This window comes from Macaca nemestrina, unplaced genomic scaffold (assembly GCF_043159975.1).
Source record: "Macaca nemestrina isolate mMacNem1 unplaced genomic scaffold, mMacNem.hap1 Scaffold_116, whole genome shotgun sequence".
Classification (NCBI taxonomy): Eukaryota; Metazoa; Chordata; class Mammalia; order Primates; family Cercopithecidae; genus Macaca; species Macaca nemestrina.
In genome coordinates this window covers 104029-122207 of record NW_027257599.1, presented here as the reverse complement: position 1 = coordinate 122207, position 18179 = coordinate 104029, and positions in this window count along the sequence as shown.

Here is an 18179-nt window from a genome sequence, read left to right as displayed (position 1 = left end):
GGGGAGACGCTTCATAGACCCAAATGGGTACAAAAAGAAACCAATCATACAAGATCAGTGGATGGAATGGGATCAGAAATTTAAGCCTGTAATGAGTTTTCAGAAAAAACTTCACTTTATCTGCAAGATGACTGCAGCTCTGCTTGATCATTTCTGCAAATGTCTAACTCATGATGAGCCATCTCAGAGCCGTTCAAGAGGAGTAAGAAAATCAAAACGCCACGGCATCCTCCGTATTTTAGATAGCCTGCAACAGTATGGAAATGAGCAGCGGTGCCAGAGCTTTCAAGTTTGTTTGAAGTAAATTCCAGCATCAGGGCAGCATCTTCCTGGCTGAAGCAATGAGGTAGGCTCCTGCTCACCGCATGGGAGACCAGCTTTCAGCTAAGCTGCTGTTAAGGGTCTGCAAACCATGATCCCCGACCGAGCCTTGGACATAGATTTTTACACGTTGAAGTTTTCACAAAAGACATATATGCAGAGACTTCTGTGGCCCTCAAAGCATAGCACGTTGCCTACTCTGCCCTTTACAGGAGCTTCTAGCTTTGCTGTCAGTTACAAAGTGTTTCTATAAAATAATGTCACTGATTCTCAAGCATGCCAGCAAAAGTCACACTTCTCAACAACCCTCAATGGAGATGCACCATCCTGTGTTTCACACAGATTTTAGATTTTTAAAAGCCAAAATAAGGGAGGTAATTCAGCTAAGTATTATAGTAACACAATTTGAGATACTTAATGATGTGTGACAACAGAATACTTGGCATTCCTGTGAGGCAATAAACTAGCTCAAACACAAAATAACAAATCAAAGCATGTTTTGGCCTCTCAAAGTGATCAGTGAAATTGGAAATAACATTCAGTTAAATGACACTAAAAAAAAAAAAAAAAAAAAGCACAAACAAAACAAATACTACTACACCATCACTCCTTAAATTTATTTAACTACTGCTGCCAAATAAAATGGAGAGACTTCTTACTGCAGGGTAATAATCGGCCATTGTCATCATGAAATAGACCGCTGTGCAGGCTCAGGCCCTCCAGCCCACAAAGGCAGGGGCAGGGAGGAGAAACGATGGCCAGAAACAAAGGGACAGGGCAACCATGACCTAGTCAGCAATTGTACCCTCCCACCTTTCTTCTGGACTTACAATTTTGGAGCCATCTGGGTTTACCTTCCTATGTCCATAAGTCAGCAAGTTCTCAAAGCCAGAAATCTACAATACTTCTGGCAGCCAAGTCCTCTCGGCCTTCCCCCCATGTTTTAGGGCCTCATCAGCTCACCCCTGGATAGTATCAATGGCCTCGGAGCTCCAGTCAACCTTGCACTCCACAGACTCAAGTATGCCAAGAGCCACTCCAGGCTGCCACTGCCATGACCAAAGGCTTTCAGAGACAGTTGCCAGCACTGCACAAATCCATGTGGCTTCACCAGGCGCAAAGCGGCTCCAGCATTCCATCCAGTCTGTCGCTGCTACCATAGCTGTGAGTCTAGGATGTGAGATAGGAAGACACCATGTACATCATCTCATTTAAGCTTCAGTGTCACAAGGTGGATTTTGTCGTGCCCGTTTTATGGATCAGGAAAGTTTTAAGGAGGGCAAGCACAGGGCCCTGCTGACACAAGAGCAAGACCCGCAGAGGCCTGGGCATGACCCCCACCCCACGCTCCCTGGGTCCTGATATCCACTCCTCCCCCGTGGGAGCCTGATCCTGGGTCTGCCTGAATTGCTACCATTCCTAAGACACGACTCACGTCTGCCCACCTCCTCCTTTATCTGTTTCCCGCAGCCCAGAGGCGTGTGTGCTCTTCCATCCAGACAGACATCACACTTCAGCACCTGCATCTGACATCACTTCAGCCAAAAGCTTCTCTCAAACCTCCCCCCACACCTGCCGGTCACACAGGTCTGCACCCATCACCTTTCTCACACGAAATCTCACATATTCCTGTGTAGCACCATCCAACTGATGATAGTCTGAGAGGAGGAAGCTTTGTAGATAAGTCCACGTTCTACTTTGCTCCCAGCCCTCCGTCTTGCGTCTTGCATGAGGCAACCGATTAACAGCAATTTCATTTCAGCACAACATTTCCATTTGAAGAAACGCAGAGCATAGGGCTCTGGTCATAATTAAAAGCTTGTTTCATTTGTCATTTGAAATTCCATGTACTGCTGCAACAGCAGCACCCCCTCCTCGCCAGGCTCTGCCCTAAGGACATCTTTCTTCCAGCGCTCGATTCCCATCAGAACCCTGGCAGTGAGAGCCCCGCAGGTTTCCCAGCGCCTCGGGCTGCGGCTTCCACGCTGGGCCGGCACTGACAGGACCGGAATGGTGCCCCCAACAACTACAGGATCAGAAGCTGGTCGACTGCTCTGTAGGATGGAGACATGTTAGTAATCCCCGACATTTCCACTGACAGGCTGCTCAGGTAAACTGGGAAAAATCCACAAACTAGAAAGAATCCATGGGGAGGAGCACTTCTGTCTCCAACCTGGCAGCAAACGGTGGCTGTGCAGACGATCTCTTCAGGAAAACTATCGACTGTATCTCAGGTCAACAACAGCCCCGCTGAGGGCCAAAAAATCAGCTCCCCCGGCCCTCACTTCCTAAGGGTCAACCCTCCCAGGCCACCTCTCCTGGAAGATCAGCTCTGACGCACCCACGACGGTCAGGAACCGGCTCTGGGACACATTTCCCAGGCTCCTGCCCACCGCCCTCTCTCTTCTTCCTCCTCCATCTCCCTCTTCACTCCCATCCGCCCTCCCCCTTTTGCTTCCCTTCTCTCCTTTCCTCTCCCTCCCTCATTTCCTTTCAGCCCTCACCTTCCTCACTGCACTTCCCTATGGAACTCAGCTGACGCATTCTCAGGTCAGTAGAAGTTTCTTTCACTCTGTTTTTATTGCAATGATCATTCTTAATGAACAGAAACCTGTTTCGGACCATGTGGATGCCACCTCCTGACCAACTGCTGCCCCGCGGCTCCGTGTCCACTCAGTGTCCTCACGTCGCAGGTGCCCAGCAGTATGGCTGTGACCAGGAGTAGCAACATGGGACATGAGAGAGGTATCCCAGCCAAGAGGCCCTGCAAAGCCTCCCCAGCAAGCCGGAGCAAGGCCCAGGGCGGTAGGGAGAGCGCCGTGCTCACGATGTAGGCAGTTCAGCTTCCGCAAACTGTCCATCGACTGCAAATTACTTTGTTTCCATGGTTACAGAAGAACCATAAGCATTCTGAAATATGTTCTTGGTTTCATGTTTGCGAAATCTAAGCAACATTATAAGAAAAATCACTGAATTCTGCCCGAGGCTCTAGGGGTGTTTTCCTCTCTGAAAGGAGCCCCTTCCAGGACTTGGGATTGAGTGACAGCCTTCAAAATCACGGTTATCCTGGTGGTAACAGGGAACTCCTCAGCCCGCCGGGATCTGGGGCCCTCGACAGCCCCCACGGTTCCAGACGCCAGTGTTCTAAGAATCACACATGTGCAGATAGCAAAGCTTGCTGCACACACGCCAGGTGCTAACAAGCCCCAAACGTCTCACTCATACTTGCTAACCACATCGCTTCTCTCAGCCTCCACGGCGTTTCACACTCTGCCTTTATATAGAGATGAACCATGCGTCCTGAGCGCTACAAAGATTCAACTCCTTCCGGGAAGAGGGGTGCATCTTTCCATCACGGGGTCCTCACTCCAGCTGGCACAGGATTTGCAGAGTGGGCGAGTCTAATGTTGATGACACTTTCTCAATATTCCCTTCACACCCCTCCAAAAACAAGAGTGCTGCCAGCTTCTTACCGACGTTGTAATGAGCAAAATATTTTTCTCTTATTTGTCACTTTTTAACGTAATACTAGTGAAGAATATGACTCTGGATGTACACTGTAAGCACCCACACCGTGAACATTCTGCTCTCCTGTGACTGTATTCACAGGTCACAAGGACAAAACTTCTCCATAGTAGCCAGAATATATATATATATATATATATATATATATATATATATATATATATATATATATATATATTTCATATATAAATATATATATATATATTTTAACATGACTTCCACTCATCTTAAAGTCACAGATGTGGCTTTTCCTTCATAAAAAGATCCAAATGATACACAAGCCAGGTTTAATAAACACATTGGTCCAGGTGGGAAAATGACCCCTCAGTCTCCCTCCCCTCAAAGACCAGGGCAGCCAGGAAACTGCGCTCTACAGTAAATGACAACCAGCAGGATTCCCTAAATAAGCAGCCGGAAGATTCCCATCTCACAGAGAGCGCCTTTCAAGACTCAAGATGTCCCCGCTCCCTGAATGTCTTACAAAGAACAGACTACCCAACTGAGGACTGAGGCAGTAAAGAAACATGTTTTCCGTCGGGTGCGGCGGCTCACGCTTGCAATCCCAGCACTTTGGGAGGACGAGGCAGGTGGATCACAAGGTCAGGAGATCGAGACCATTCTGGCTAACACGGTGAAACCCCCTTCTCTACCAAAAAAAAAAATTAGCCAGGCATGGTAGCGGGCACCTGTAGTCCCACGTACTCGGGAGGCTGAGGCAGGAGAATGGCGTGAAGCTGGGAGGTGGAGTTTGCAGTGAGCCAAGATCGTGCCACTGCACTCCAGCCTGGGCGACAGAGCAAGACTCTGTCTCAAAAAATTAAAATAAATAAAATTTAAAATGTTTTCAGCAAATAGCATCATCGACCCACAAATGAGAGGTACCGTTTTCATTCTAGGAGGGAAACACTACAAAGTACGTACATTTTAGCCCCGTAAGTGAATTCTTTGGGCGTTCCTGTGTCCGCTATCAAATGCAACACATCACCTCAAAAGGCAAAGTTCTATAAGTCACATCCAAGGAGGGGAAAAATCATTCTAAGTTTTAGCAATCCAGTAAGAACCTGATCCAGAGAAGCCTACTTGTTCCAGACTCTAAGCAGCAATATATTGCTACAATGTAATGAAAACAAAGGGATGATTAAGAAAATTTCAATGCTAATAAAAGACAAAAACATAATTGGATTTATTCTACTCTAGACAGAGCAGCCGGGCAGTTCACCCATACGTTATGAACGTTGCTGTTTATCAGCCAGGGTCCAAACTCTGTCAACAAGGCTTGACAGTAAGGGCGTGATCTCCACTCACTGCAAGGTCCACCTCCCAGGCTCAAGCGATTCTCTTCAGCCTCTGGAGTAGCCAGGACTACAGGTGTGCAGTCATCACGCCCAACTAATTTGTGTGTTTTCTGTAGACACGGGATTTCACCAGGTTGCCCAGGCCGGTTCCCTGGGTCTCAAGCTCCCAGGCTCAAGCAATCCACACGCCTCGGCCTCCCAAAGGGCTGGGATTACAGACGTGAGCCATCACGCCCGGCCCTTTTTTGTTTTCTTTTCTTTTTAAGTGACTAATGTGCTTCACAGTCTTGTAGGCATTAAAAAAAAAAAAAAAAAAAAAAGAACAAGCAAATTCTGTAAGGGAAAGAAACCATTAACACTTTTTACACTTCTCAAAACTCAAAACTGAAACACTAAGAATAAATGTATTTTATTCACAGAAGCAGCATTCTTAAAGTTCTGTAAAAGTGATACCATGGACACCACCACATCACAGATGAGCGTGGCAGGACTGCTCAGGTTCAGAACACATTCTCAACAGTCCTCTTGCCCCTTTCCTCAATGGGAACACTTTATTCTGTCTTTTATTCAAATTAAGTATCTTGCGAGGGAGTTGAAGAAAACTGCATAGCAGATTTTAAAACTTCAATGCTTTTCTCAATGTTCGCCACATTCTAATGCATTTTACTGACTACACGGCCAATAAGCCTAAAGCTTTTTGCATCGGTAAAGACAATGCTCCTTGTAGCAATAGGCTTTTTCTTTTCTATACAAAGATCTATAACTTAAGCTAGTAAAATGGGCATTTCACAAAGATTTTGCACAATTCCTAGCACAGATTTTAGCAAAATAAAACCATTATCTTTCCGCAATTAAATAAGCAAGCATAGTAAACTGCAGTTAAAATAACCATTCCATTATTTTATATAAACACAAATGAGAGAGTAGAGTATGCTTTGAAAAACAGTATTTCCATGTGCCAACGATGAAGCAGAAGACAGTTCTTCAGCCTCATATGACATTTGACAACCGAAGTACTCTGGCCCAAGCCCAGCCCGGTTAAATGAAAATGAAGTAAACGTGTGAGTGACCATGGTGGGGCACTCTGATAGTCACAGTCCAGGAAAGAACAGCTAACATCTTTCTTCTTCATGGGAAAACCGAAACATACTCGAGACCTTAATTCTTTAAAACACAGTCTGCCCCAGTACTAACCTTAAGCTCCCAACGATCAAGATTGCTATAACCACAGAGGTGTTTTTCCAGGCCCTCGAAAATCACGGACATGGTACATACACAACGTTTTCAAGCACTCAATGCAGCCAATTTATTAAATGTGCTGTGATACCGGAGGTCTTGTGCAGGACCAGAAGCGTCGCAGCCTGGTTACCTGTCCTGGTGTTCAATGCTTTGCATGTGCAAAACCTGCTGTTACAATTTACTGGGCTTAATGTGATTCCGTTCGTCACAGAAGAGAGCTATGACATTTACTTAATTCCACGCACAAATTCTCAGGTTCACGTTCCACGAGTGACTGCTCTGTCCACGAGACAGCTGAGGGAAGACCCAGGAAAGGCCTGGGAGATGCCAGGTGCTCACAAACTGGTATCCGTCTGCTGGTTCTGGCTTAAAGGAAAACAGACATAGAAGAAGCTAAAAGGGCTCATTACACCTAATATCACAATGTTCTCAACTTTACCTTAGCCAAAAATAAAAGCGGAAAAGTAAAACTACTCCAGGGCATGATTCCACTGCTAATCTGAAACATGAAATATTTAGAAGACAAAGCTCATTGTGAGTGCAAGTAATATACACATAAAACACTGGTTTCACAAAACCCAGTCGTTGCGATTGCTTTAATAAAAATTCTCATGAGGATTGCATACATTAACTGATTTTCAAATGAAGGGACTGGTAAACTTCAGGGCATATGATTTCTGTCACACACAAGGGGAGCAGTGAGAGAGAAGAGCTAAGATCAAGTGTGCTGAAGCTGTCCTAGGACTGAAATTCAGTTTCTGCCAAAACAAAAACAAAGGAGGCTGTCAACTTCGATAGCAAGCTCTGCTTGAGAGCGTCAAGATGCTAAAGTTGCAAAGGAGCTTCTCCCTGTATGGGCACGTGTGATCCTTGCGAAAACATAGCTCAGCATTATCAAAAATCAGGAAAGAACACAAGCCTTCCAGACATGAAATCCAAGAGCAGAAGGGAGCAGAGTGCAAGCTTGCTCGGCAGAACTGTTCCCGGACAACAGCACAGATGACGTCACAGGGAGGGCAGGGCAAGCAACAGCAGCTTCCGTGTTGCCGCAAGCAGGGCCTGAGCCAGGGGAGCAGTCTCCTCCAACCTGACAAGGAGGCGCGAGGAGCCACAGAGAAGTCAATTCAGGGCCCTTTTCAGAAAGGGGCAACAATGAGAAAATCTGGTCTCACCCACCCCCCACCTGCCACGGTAACAGCTAAACTCGCACGTGCGTCTGTCACGGTCCCCAACCCCTCTTGCAGGTGCTCTTCCTGCACCCGGGTGCCTGTCTCCGTGCTGCTCCTGAGGCCACACCTGTTGTCATCCACTAGTGACCGGGATTTCACCTTTGTCCGGGAGAAGCAAACGCAGACTTCACACACTCCTGTACAGGTTTGCTGGCCGAGAATCTAACTGCACTGTCCGATTCCAGATGTGCTGGTACCAAGGAGAACGTTCGATGCCCGGCATTTATAAACGGTATCAGTGGGTTCTCCTGGGACTCCCAGGCGGCCGCATGAGGGATGGAGCTGTTGCCCTGCTACCCCGAGCCAAAGCAAGGCTGAGAGGCACACACCACAGGCCACATCACACTCGAGCACCGACTCTTGACCGTTGCTCGTTCGTGTGTTAAGAGTTCAGGGAGCCGGGCGCGGTGGCTCAAGCCTGTAATCCCAGCACTTTGGGAGGCCGAGACGGGTGGATCACGAGGTCAGGAGATCGAGACCATCCTGGCTAACACAGGTGAAACCCCGTCTCTACTAAAAAATACAAAAAACTAGCCGGGTGAGTTGGCGGGCGCCTGTAGTCCCAGCTACTCGGGAGGCTGAGGCAGGAGAATGGCGTAAACCCAGGAGGCGGAGCTTGCAGTGAGCTGAGATCCGGCCACTGCACTCCAGCCTGGGCGACACAGCGAGACTCCGTCTCAAAAAAAAAAAAAAAAAAAAAAAAGAGTTCAGGGTACAGGCGACAGACAGGCCTGATCTCAGCCATGGGACAACAGTGACTGCCCACAAGTCCCGTATCTAAGCCCCGACTTGCCCCTCCATCCTTCCTTCAGGAACAATGCCCACCTCACAGTGCTGCCATGAACGCTAAGTCAGCACGTACATACACAACCAAATTCATTGCAATTGTGCTTTCTACAACAAGTTAATACAACCAGGCGCTATCATTGAGACTGAATAACCAATATTAGAACAGAAGATCAGGCCAGGGATGGTGGCTCACACCTGTAATCCTATCACTTTGGGAAGCTGAGGTGGGTGGATCACTTGAGGTCAGGAGTTGCAGACCAGCTTGGTCAACATGACAAAACCCCATCTCTACTAAAAATAAATTATCCAGACATGGTGGCACACACCCTGTAACCCCAGCTACTAGGGAGGCTGAGGCATAAGAATCACTTGAACCTGGGAAGTAGAGGTTGCAGTGAACGGACATCGTACTACTGTGCTCCACACTTCCAGCCTGGGTGACAGACCAAGATTCTAGTAAAAAAATAAAAGGTCAAGATGAAAACTGATTGCCAAGGTCCATGTTCCATATACTTCAAACATAAAGTTCATTAGCTGGTACTTGATCAAGTTGTTGATTTCTTCATTACAATCTTGTATATCCTTCTAACACGGCTCAAAATGTTTACATTTGAGCACACCTCGAGTATAACAAAAAATAAAGTGCCTATATTTCATAAATGAGCAAGTTCCAGTAAGACTGCATCCTGCTCTAGTTAATCCTTTGACAACATAAAACTGAGACTTCCTGACACAGCACTGACACATGGTACAAGAATAACGACCTCCAATTAAATCGCTAGATTTACAGAACACATAAATATAGTTTATCACTAATTCACCAGCGATTAGCAAGATTTTAAAGGAAGAAAAAGTATCGGGACTGTAACTAGGAATAAAGGCAAAAATAAATATGAGAAATTAGTCACGTTTAAATCAATACCCTTTCTGTGGGGCCGTAATAAAGTATACACAACAGGTGTGTAAGCTGTCATGCTAAGCTGTCACCAAGCTCTCTATGAAGGTGGTAAGAGCGTCCCAAGTCACAGATCCTCATATTCCTATTTAAACGCTACACAGCCAACACCACACTCGGCACGCAGTGAGAACTCCGAAAGCTCAGAGGAACGCATGATGGGATGAAGGGCCCCAGCCCTGCCATCACCCTGCTGCTTATTAAAAATATAAAACAAAGCCCTGCTTTCAAGGTGCTCAGATCCAGCTAGTACAAAGTTTACTTTTGACGAGTTAACTACGAATGATGAAGACTCTCAACAGCTGTGCGAAATGTAAGGCAACCTCATAAGAGGAACTTCGCTGAGACTAAACCCAGAGATGGTTTTTTAACCACAGAAGAGGAAAGAACTGAAGAACCTTACAGAAAGTTGACAGCAATTTCTATTTCTCTATGGTAGAACCTGGAATTTACCTTTGAGACAGACTATCCTTCTGTTCTGAAAATTCAGGTTATCCTTGCAATCCTCCATCAGGAGTGAAATTCCCAAAGGCATGGAAAACCAAGTACTAATTTTAACCCCCCCCCCCCCCAAAAAAACTACCTACGATCTTAGATGTGAGATTTAGTATTCTCAAATTTCAAATTTGGAAATATTTTGCACAAAGTCCTTATTTTCCCTGTTTACTTGAAAGCTCTCTATTCTTTTGTCCTAAACATCTTCTTTCTCATCCTTCCAAACAGTATCTGAAGATGAACTTACATATCATTTTCAATGTTAACAAAGAAGATACTACATTTGTCATGAACTGTTTATATTCACAACTCTAGGATGGATTTTGCTACATCGTGAGGAATAACACGAGGCAGTAAATACGCCACGAGTAAAGAACAGTAGAAAGTGGACACATTTCCTGATGAGTGCCGATTTCTCATTGAGCTGCTGACAAAGTTATAATACAGAAAGCTAGACAGCTGCTCTGTTAGTTCTACCTCACTTAAGTGACCGAGTCATTGTTGTTTCGGTTCCCTTTCTCGTCTTGGGATGAGACACACCTCACAGAGCTGTTTATGATTTCAGGAACACACACATCAATGAAGTGACTATTCCTAAATCGTTGCAAAGGATATAGCAACCTGCCAAATTTCAACTAGGTTGCAACAAACAACTGTTTTCATCCTACACTCTCCGGTGCCAGCGAGATGGTGTGTTCTTGGATCCCTGCGGGAGCCCTATTCCTGGTGCCATAGAGCACACACACATTTACATCCACATAGTGTATGTATATGGTACACTGTAACACGTGTACCTGCATAGAGCGTACACACATCCGAATACGTGGAGTGTACATAAGTGCACTACCTGCGTAGAGTGCACACACATCCAGATCCATGTGGTATCCATGCGTAGAGTGTACACACATCCAACTATAGTGTACAAACAAGTTAACAACGTGTGTAAAAGCATAGAGCATACACACATCCATATAGCAAATGTACATAGGCATGCTAACACGTATGCGCATGCATAGCACGTACACCCATCTGTATGCATACAGCATACACAGGTATACTATAACCTGTATGTACATGCATATGGCATACACATGCACATCCGTATGTACATAGGTATGCTATTTGCTATATGTATACACGTGCGTATAGCATACACTTTTTTTTTTTTTTTTTTTTTTTTTGAGACGGAGTCTCGCTCTGTCACCCAGGCTGGAGTGCGGTGGCCGGATCTCAGCTCACTGCAAGCTCCGCCTCCCGGGTTCACGCCATTCTCCTGCCTCAGCCTCCCGAGTAGCTGGGACTACAGGCGCCCGCCACGTCGCCCGGCTAGTTTTTTGTATTTTTTTAGTAGAGACGGGGTTTCACCGTGTTAGCCAGGATGGTCTCGATCTCCTGACCTCATGATCCGCCCGTCTCGGCCTCCCAAAGTGCTGGGATTACAGGCGTGAGCCACCGCGCCCGTCCAATAGTATACACTCTTATCCAATGTACGTAGGTGCACTACAGCATGCATACACATGCGCAGTGTACACATATGCACATGTATACAACGTACATCAGTACACTAACGTATAAAGCGTATACACATATGCAACAGTGTACATACATATGCAGCATGTATATGTATTAGTGTGTACATATCCAGAAGTTTATTCAGTGTGCATAGTGTACATGCATGCTTGTGTGCACATATGTATATATATATCTGCAGAAATAATGTGCACATACCCACATGGTGTACGTACACAGCCATGTATATGGCATTAAATACATGCATGTATGTACACATGCAGAACAGATAGGTGTCCAAGTAGTGTGCATATAACCAAAGTGACCATAGATACACACATATACACATGTACATGCATGCCTACAGCATGCACGTGTGTAGGACACAAAGGGAGTGTACATACCTATACATTGTAAATACATGCACAGTGGAAATACACGTAGTATGCGTACACCACATACACACATGTACATTTATAGAGTACACATATACCGAGACCCAGAACGGGTCATGAGTATTAATACTGCGGAAACGCTTCCAGTTCTACCTAAGTGAATTTTTTTCAAACTATAATAGAACTCATATAAAAAGGGTTTTAAGGAAATCAATACAGCTAGTGACAAAAACAGTGGGAAGGGCACAACCACTTTCCCTCAGAGTTCTGGGCCTGACCGTGGAAGTTCAGAGGTTTCCTAATGCAGTACACGTCAGAACTGACTCATGCTAAAGCGATCCTTAAAAATTAAAAATGTGTCCTCATGTTTTGGCCTTTGAGACAAACCCTCTTAGTTAATCGAGTTCTGACTGAATTTGACTCACAGTACCCTGGCAGATTCTTCATTTACTGGTGAGACAGACGAATGTCCCAGGGTGAGGGCACTGCTAGCCCTTTCAGGGTCAGCTTTTCGAGGAACGATGTCTGGCAGAACACAATCCAACACCATAGTAGGATCCCCCACCCAGCCACTTAGACGCTTTCGGGGACTTACTCTGTCTCCTTGTTTCACTTTCTTGAATTCAGCTGGGGGGGGGAACCCAAAAAAATCAAAACCAAAAACAAACAGCCCATGTGTTTGTGTGTCTGAAAAGTTAATACATCCACATCCAACTTTCTAAATGAGACACGGCAGGTATGATGGTCACTGAACAGTGGCCACTGTTGACAAAATACAAAGTCTTCTGCAAACATGAACGAGTTTCTAGGAATACAAAAGTCAAGGGAATTTACTTCACATATTAAAGGTGTCAAGGGTGCTCATCAAAAATGTACTTAGAGGTTTTCCTTTAAAGATATTTTTGAAGATTTTTAAGTTGCAATACTTAAAAGCCTCTGGGAAAAGAAAGGATACAGCTATCTGGAAGATTTATACTAAATGATTTTCATGTCTTTTTGATAAAGTTAAATAAGGTCAGCCCTGAAATAATGGGTTCCACTACTCTGAAGCTGTGGATGGAATCCACACCACCAATTGAATGAACAGCAAGGCTGCACACACAGGACACAGGCAGTGAGCCAGCCTGACTAGTTGTCAGCTTCTGGGTCAGTTCTACCCAGTTCTGCCCAGGCCCCACTGGAGATAAAAATCTGCCCTTTAGAAGCCTTCAAACCCCACCTTTCAAAATCTAATCCTCTTCAACTGAGGCCCAAGTCCAAAAATCTACTGACATCTTAGCACCTGTTAGGCCAGCTGTCACCTAGCCTTTTTGGCACCAGGGATGGGTTTCATGGAAGACAATTTTTCTGGGGGGTGGTTTTGGATTGCAACTGTTCCACCTCAGGTCAGGCAGCGGATCCTCATAAGGAGCACCTCCGAGATCCCTCACATGCAGTTTACGATAGGGTCCCAGCGCCTAGGAGAACACACAGCTTATGATAGGGTCCCAGTGCCTAGGAGAACATGCGGCTTACAAGAGGGTCCCAGCGCCTAGGAGAACACGCGGCTTATGATAGGGCCCCAGAACCTAGGAGAACATGCGGCTTATAATTCAGCCACCGAGGTATCCTATAGCTACTTATTCAGCCATGAGATACACCACAGGCGATATAGGCGAACAGGACACAGTTCTTCCCTGAAAGAAGGCTGCACCCTCAACAAAAGGGAGGCACATACTCCGAATGGAATCCGCATAGGAAACAGATGCTGCTGCAGGTTGAACTGGCTGCACAGAGCACCCACTCAGGTGTCTGAGAAACAAGGAGCCGCTGGTGCCATCACCTTCCATACCTGAGCTGGGACAGTGGGGAGCCTCTCATCACCAGGGACAAAGAGCCCCAGAACCACACAACGAGCTTACAAACTCACCAAGGCGATGACTGAGCAATGTGTGTGGAGTGATGCGAACACGCAGATGTCAGGGCCACGCGCGGCATTGGTTTTGTGCATCAACCTGAGCATGCCCGGGGTGCCCAGATGGCTGGTTCTGCATTATTTCTGTGTGAGATGCATGTTTGTCTCTGGACTGAGTGGAGACCCATCCTCGCCGGTGTGGGGGGCACCACCCTATCCCCCCAGGGCCCGAGTAAAACAGCAAGGCGGGGAAAACTGGGTTCACTCCACCTCTCTGGCTGATGGGCCAGTGACATCTGTCTTCTGCAGCCCGTGCTCCTGGGTCTCAGCTCCTCAGACCCTGGTCGGATCTGCAACCTCCGCTTCTCAAGTCTTCAAGCCACACCCTCTCAGGACTATAGCTTGCAGGCTGTGGGTCCTGGGGCTTCTTGGACTCTGTAGCCCCTGCAGCAGGCCTCGCCCTGGAGACACACGCACACCTGGCTGGCTGTCTCTCTGGAAGCCCTGACTAAAAGTCGCCCCTAAAAGTGGTCTTCAGGGTTTCTTTCTAGCCCTAAGATCCCAGCGCCCCTCCTACAATTCTAGGCGGAAAGGTGAACGGAGACCAATGGACAGAGGTGTGTGCGAGGACACGCCAGGCAGCAGCACTGGGCAGGAGGGCACTAACGCTCACTAAGCAAAGAATCAATGCTGCTTGCCACAAAAATGAGAGCAGTAAAGATTTCTTCAAACAGAAATGAGTTTGTTTTATGATTTGCTCTTAATACATAAGAAAGCATAAAAGTAGGCCTATTAACAATTACGTAAGTCTTTACAGGCCCTTGAACTACTTCTGTCCCTTTGTGTTTTTATAGAAAATAAGCCTGAGGTTAAAGAGAATAACGTCACTGGCCACAGCTGGGGCCACGCGAGGACACAGCTTATACCCCTGAGGTCCCTGGGTGCCCCATATCCTTCCCTTGCTATTTATGGAAATATGGGAGAAACCAGGAGGTCTGAGCGTGGACATGGCCGTGCTCCCAGGGGCCGAGGAAAGCACCCATCTGTCCAGTCTTCCCTCCACCCCGCGGTTTCCTCTTACTCAGACTCTTGGGTTGACGTGGCTCATGCACTCAGCAGCGCCATCATTAAACGTTTAGCTTTGCATCACGAGGGCCTCCTCTGGCCTCCTCTGACCACTCCTGAACCTGCAGTCAGCACTAGTCTGCAGGACACGCGTGGACAAAGTTGATGGATCACGGCCCCCAACGAGGAAGGTGCCAGGCAAGGAGTCGGAGAGCCGGGGATGGAGCAGCCCTCACCCAGGGAGGCGAAGGCCAACAGCGGCCACCACCGAGGGCCTCCCTTCCCACCCTGAGGGCAGCTCACCCAGGGAAGCGAAGGCCGACACCGGCCACCACTGATGGCCTCGAGGGCTCTCCCCACCCAGAAGGCAGCTGCGATCACATTTCCCATAGCACCAAGAGACCCCTGTATTGAGCACAAACCTTTCCAACCTTCGAATCAATAAGGAATCACAACACAGACATTCCCTCAATCCAAATGGCCAGCCCACAAAACAGACACGCAATTATACACATTTCTTGTGGGAAAATCAGTCAGTCCCTGGGGCCTCGCGCCAGGGGTGGGGGAGCATCATGGGGAGATGCCCCAGCCCCAGCCTGGTTCCTCCCTCTACAGCTCCTTTTCCCTCCTCTTCCCCCCACCCCTTCCCACCCCCTCCTAGCCTCAGAGGCTCCTTCCTCAAATTCTTTCCCCTTGATGAAGTCATTCATGCCCAAAATACAAGGCAAAGTCATGGGGGCTCAAGAGAAAATCCATACCGTGGCTCGCGTTTTAGATTCTCTTAAGTTTGAGAATAACCAAGCAAGAATCTTTGGCATGTGAATGTGGTCTGAAGGCATCTGAGCACAATGCCCGGCACTGGCCCGGAGTGGATCATGGGTGTCTCGGACATCTTCGCAACTCTACACCAATTATTTTGAAACACACCAGCAGAATAGAACCATGTGAATAGCTGCTTCTTAGTTAAAAGTAGGAAGAGACTCCAAAAGCTGCCCTCAAGGAACATCCTTCCCACCAGGAGTTTTCTGCATCGGGCCCTTCAGGCACAGGCAAGGCCCCCGGGCCCAACTCCCTCATCCCTGCGTCACAAAGCAGCAAAGACGGTGGGGAATAAAGCGAATGAAGGAGTCAGTCCCGCCCAAAACGGGCTCCAGAAGCCACAGCCACTCTCCCAGTGTGGGAGCCAAGTTCAGAGACCTGGAAACACCAGCGTTCCCAGGGAGGAGGGCAGAACAATGCCATTTCCCTCTAGTTTAGGGAGACACCACCCCACGTCCTCTAGCCTTGATAGAAGAGAGACTTCACATAAATGATTTCAATGACTCCACCACACACAGAAAGTGGGCTAGGGGCTAACACACCCATATAAATGCCTGGCAAAAACACATTAAATGAACACACAGATAAGCAAGGTTCTCCTGTTATCCACCAAATATTCAGAAACAAATCCAGTAAGCAATCTCTTTGCAATCAAAAGACCAATTCAGAGGTGCAGATTAAAAATAAACATACAACTGAACCCTTAATACACCAAGAACCAATTTCCACGGAAGTGTTATCACATCACCACCTCCCAGCTGAAGGAAGCAGCACTGGCCACTGACCAGCTGTTCACTCATGGGTCAGTGAACGAAAGACAGTGCTGTCCAGGACAACGATGAGATGTTAACCTGAAAAGGGCAAAATTGCAGAGGCTGGAGGGACCTCCCAGGTAACCTGGCCCCCTCAGTGGACAGAGGACCCCCGTGGGGCCACAGAGCCCAGAGCTCCAGTGTGTTCGGGGAAAGCACTCAACTGCAAACCTGATGATGTCCGAATGCCTTCTGCCCTTCTGCGTCTCTGCCCCACTAACAGGGAATCCGTGAATGCTAAGGAAATGTAACTCATTTTACAATATATGTAGATTTTTAGCAAATTAAAGATAAACAGTGACAAACTTTGAGAATTAACCAAAATATAGTTCAGTGAATGCCCAAACTCATAGCTAGTCTCCAAGAGGTGATAAGCTGTGTGTGGTGGTTAACGCCTGTAAATCCCAGCAGTTGGGGAGGCTGAGGCAGGAGAATCACTTGAGCCTAGAAGGTTGGGGTTGCAGAGAGCTGTCATTGTACTACTGCACCCAGCCTGAGAAACAGAGTGAGACTGTCAAAAACAAACAAACAAAAACAAATTAAAGGAGTTCAAATGAACTCGCCCATACCCTTTAAATTTTCATTTGGGTACATGGGGTGATCTAGTTCCTTTTTCCCTTGCAATACATGAATAATCTAATAATTAAATATAATCTAACAATTATATGGGAAAATTTAATTATTTTCCCATTTCATTATTCCCTATCTCAGGGAAAAAGTTAAAAGTATTCCCTATTTCAGGGAAAAAGCTAAAAATCATTTTAAACCTTCCTTCCACAAAACAGTATACTCAGTCATCTCTATCTGCTTTATCATGTGGAATTCAGCTTCACATGCTTACAATGCAGTTTTTGTTAAACAGCGTTTCTGTAGACAGGCAAGAGAAAGAAACACTTGGTCTATGTAGAAGCAGCAGAAGACACGTTTTAACAGAAAAGGGAGAAGATACCACCGTGTGAATCTGGAAATTCTGTCCTCATCTTGTCCACACACACAGAAAACACCCAAGCACGTGCCTAGTGTCCAACAAGAGCACAGAAAGGATAGGGATCCCTCCAGTTGTTTAATGACCAGCCCCACTTGTCACCGCCACATAACAAAATCCGCACGGCAACTTCAGCACGTTTCATTCACGATTCCACGGAAATCAGGCTGAAGAACATACAGATGTTTTGCCCACATTTAAAAATCCAAGTGTGGGACTCAGAAATAAAACAAATTATGGGTTCACTTCACTTTTCCAAATTTTTACTTGGAGAAATCTATAAAGTTCTTGTCAGTTACATCCTTAAGGTTTTCAATAATTTTTCAATGCAAAGATCGGGCAAGACTTGTAAAGAGGTACACACATACGGCCCAGCGCGGTGGCTCACACCTATGATCCCAGCACTTTGGGAGGCCGAAGTGGACAGATCAAGAGATCAGGAAACCGAGACCATCCTGGCTAACACGGTGAAACCCCGTCTCTACTAAAAATACAAACAATTAGCCAGGCGTGGTGGCGGGTGCCTGTAGTCCCAGCTACTTGGGAGGCTGAGGCTGGAGAATTGCATGAACCCGGGAGGCAGAGCTTGCAGTGAGCTGAGATTGCACCACCGCACTCCAGCCTGGGTGACAGAGGGAAACTGTCTCAAAAAAAACAAAGGAGGTACACACATTCATGCCACATTCTTCTCTCAAAGAGACAGGCCCTTTCTTAAGATTCCAGAAGTAAATGTGGTTGTCACCCTGCTTTTGAGAGGATGGGCTGTGTTTTTTTTTTTCTTTTTTTTTCTTGAGACAGAGTCTCACTCTGTCGCCCAGGCTGGAGTGCAGTGGCCGGATCTCAGCTCACTGC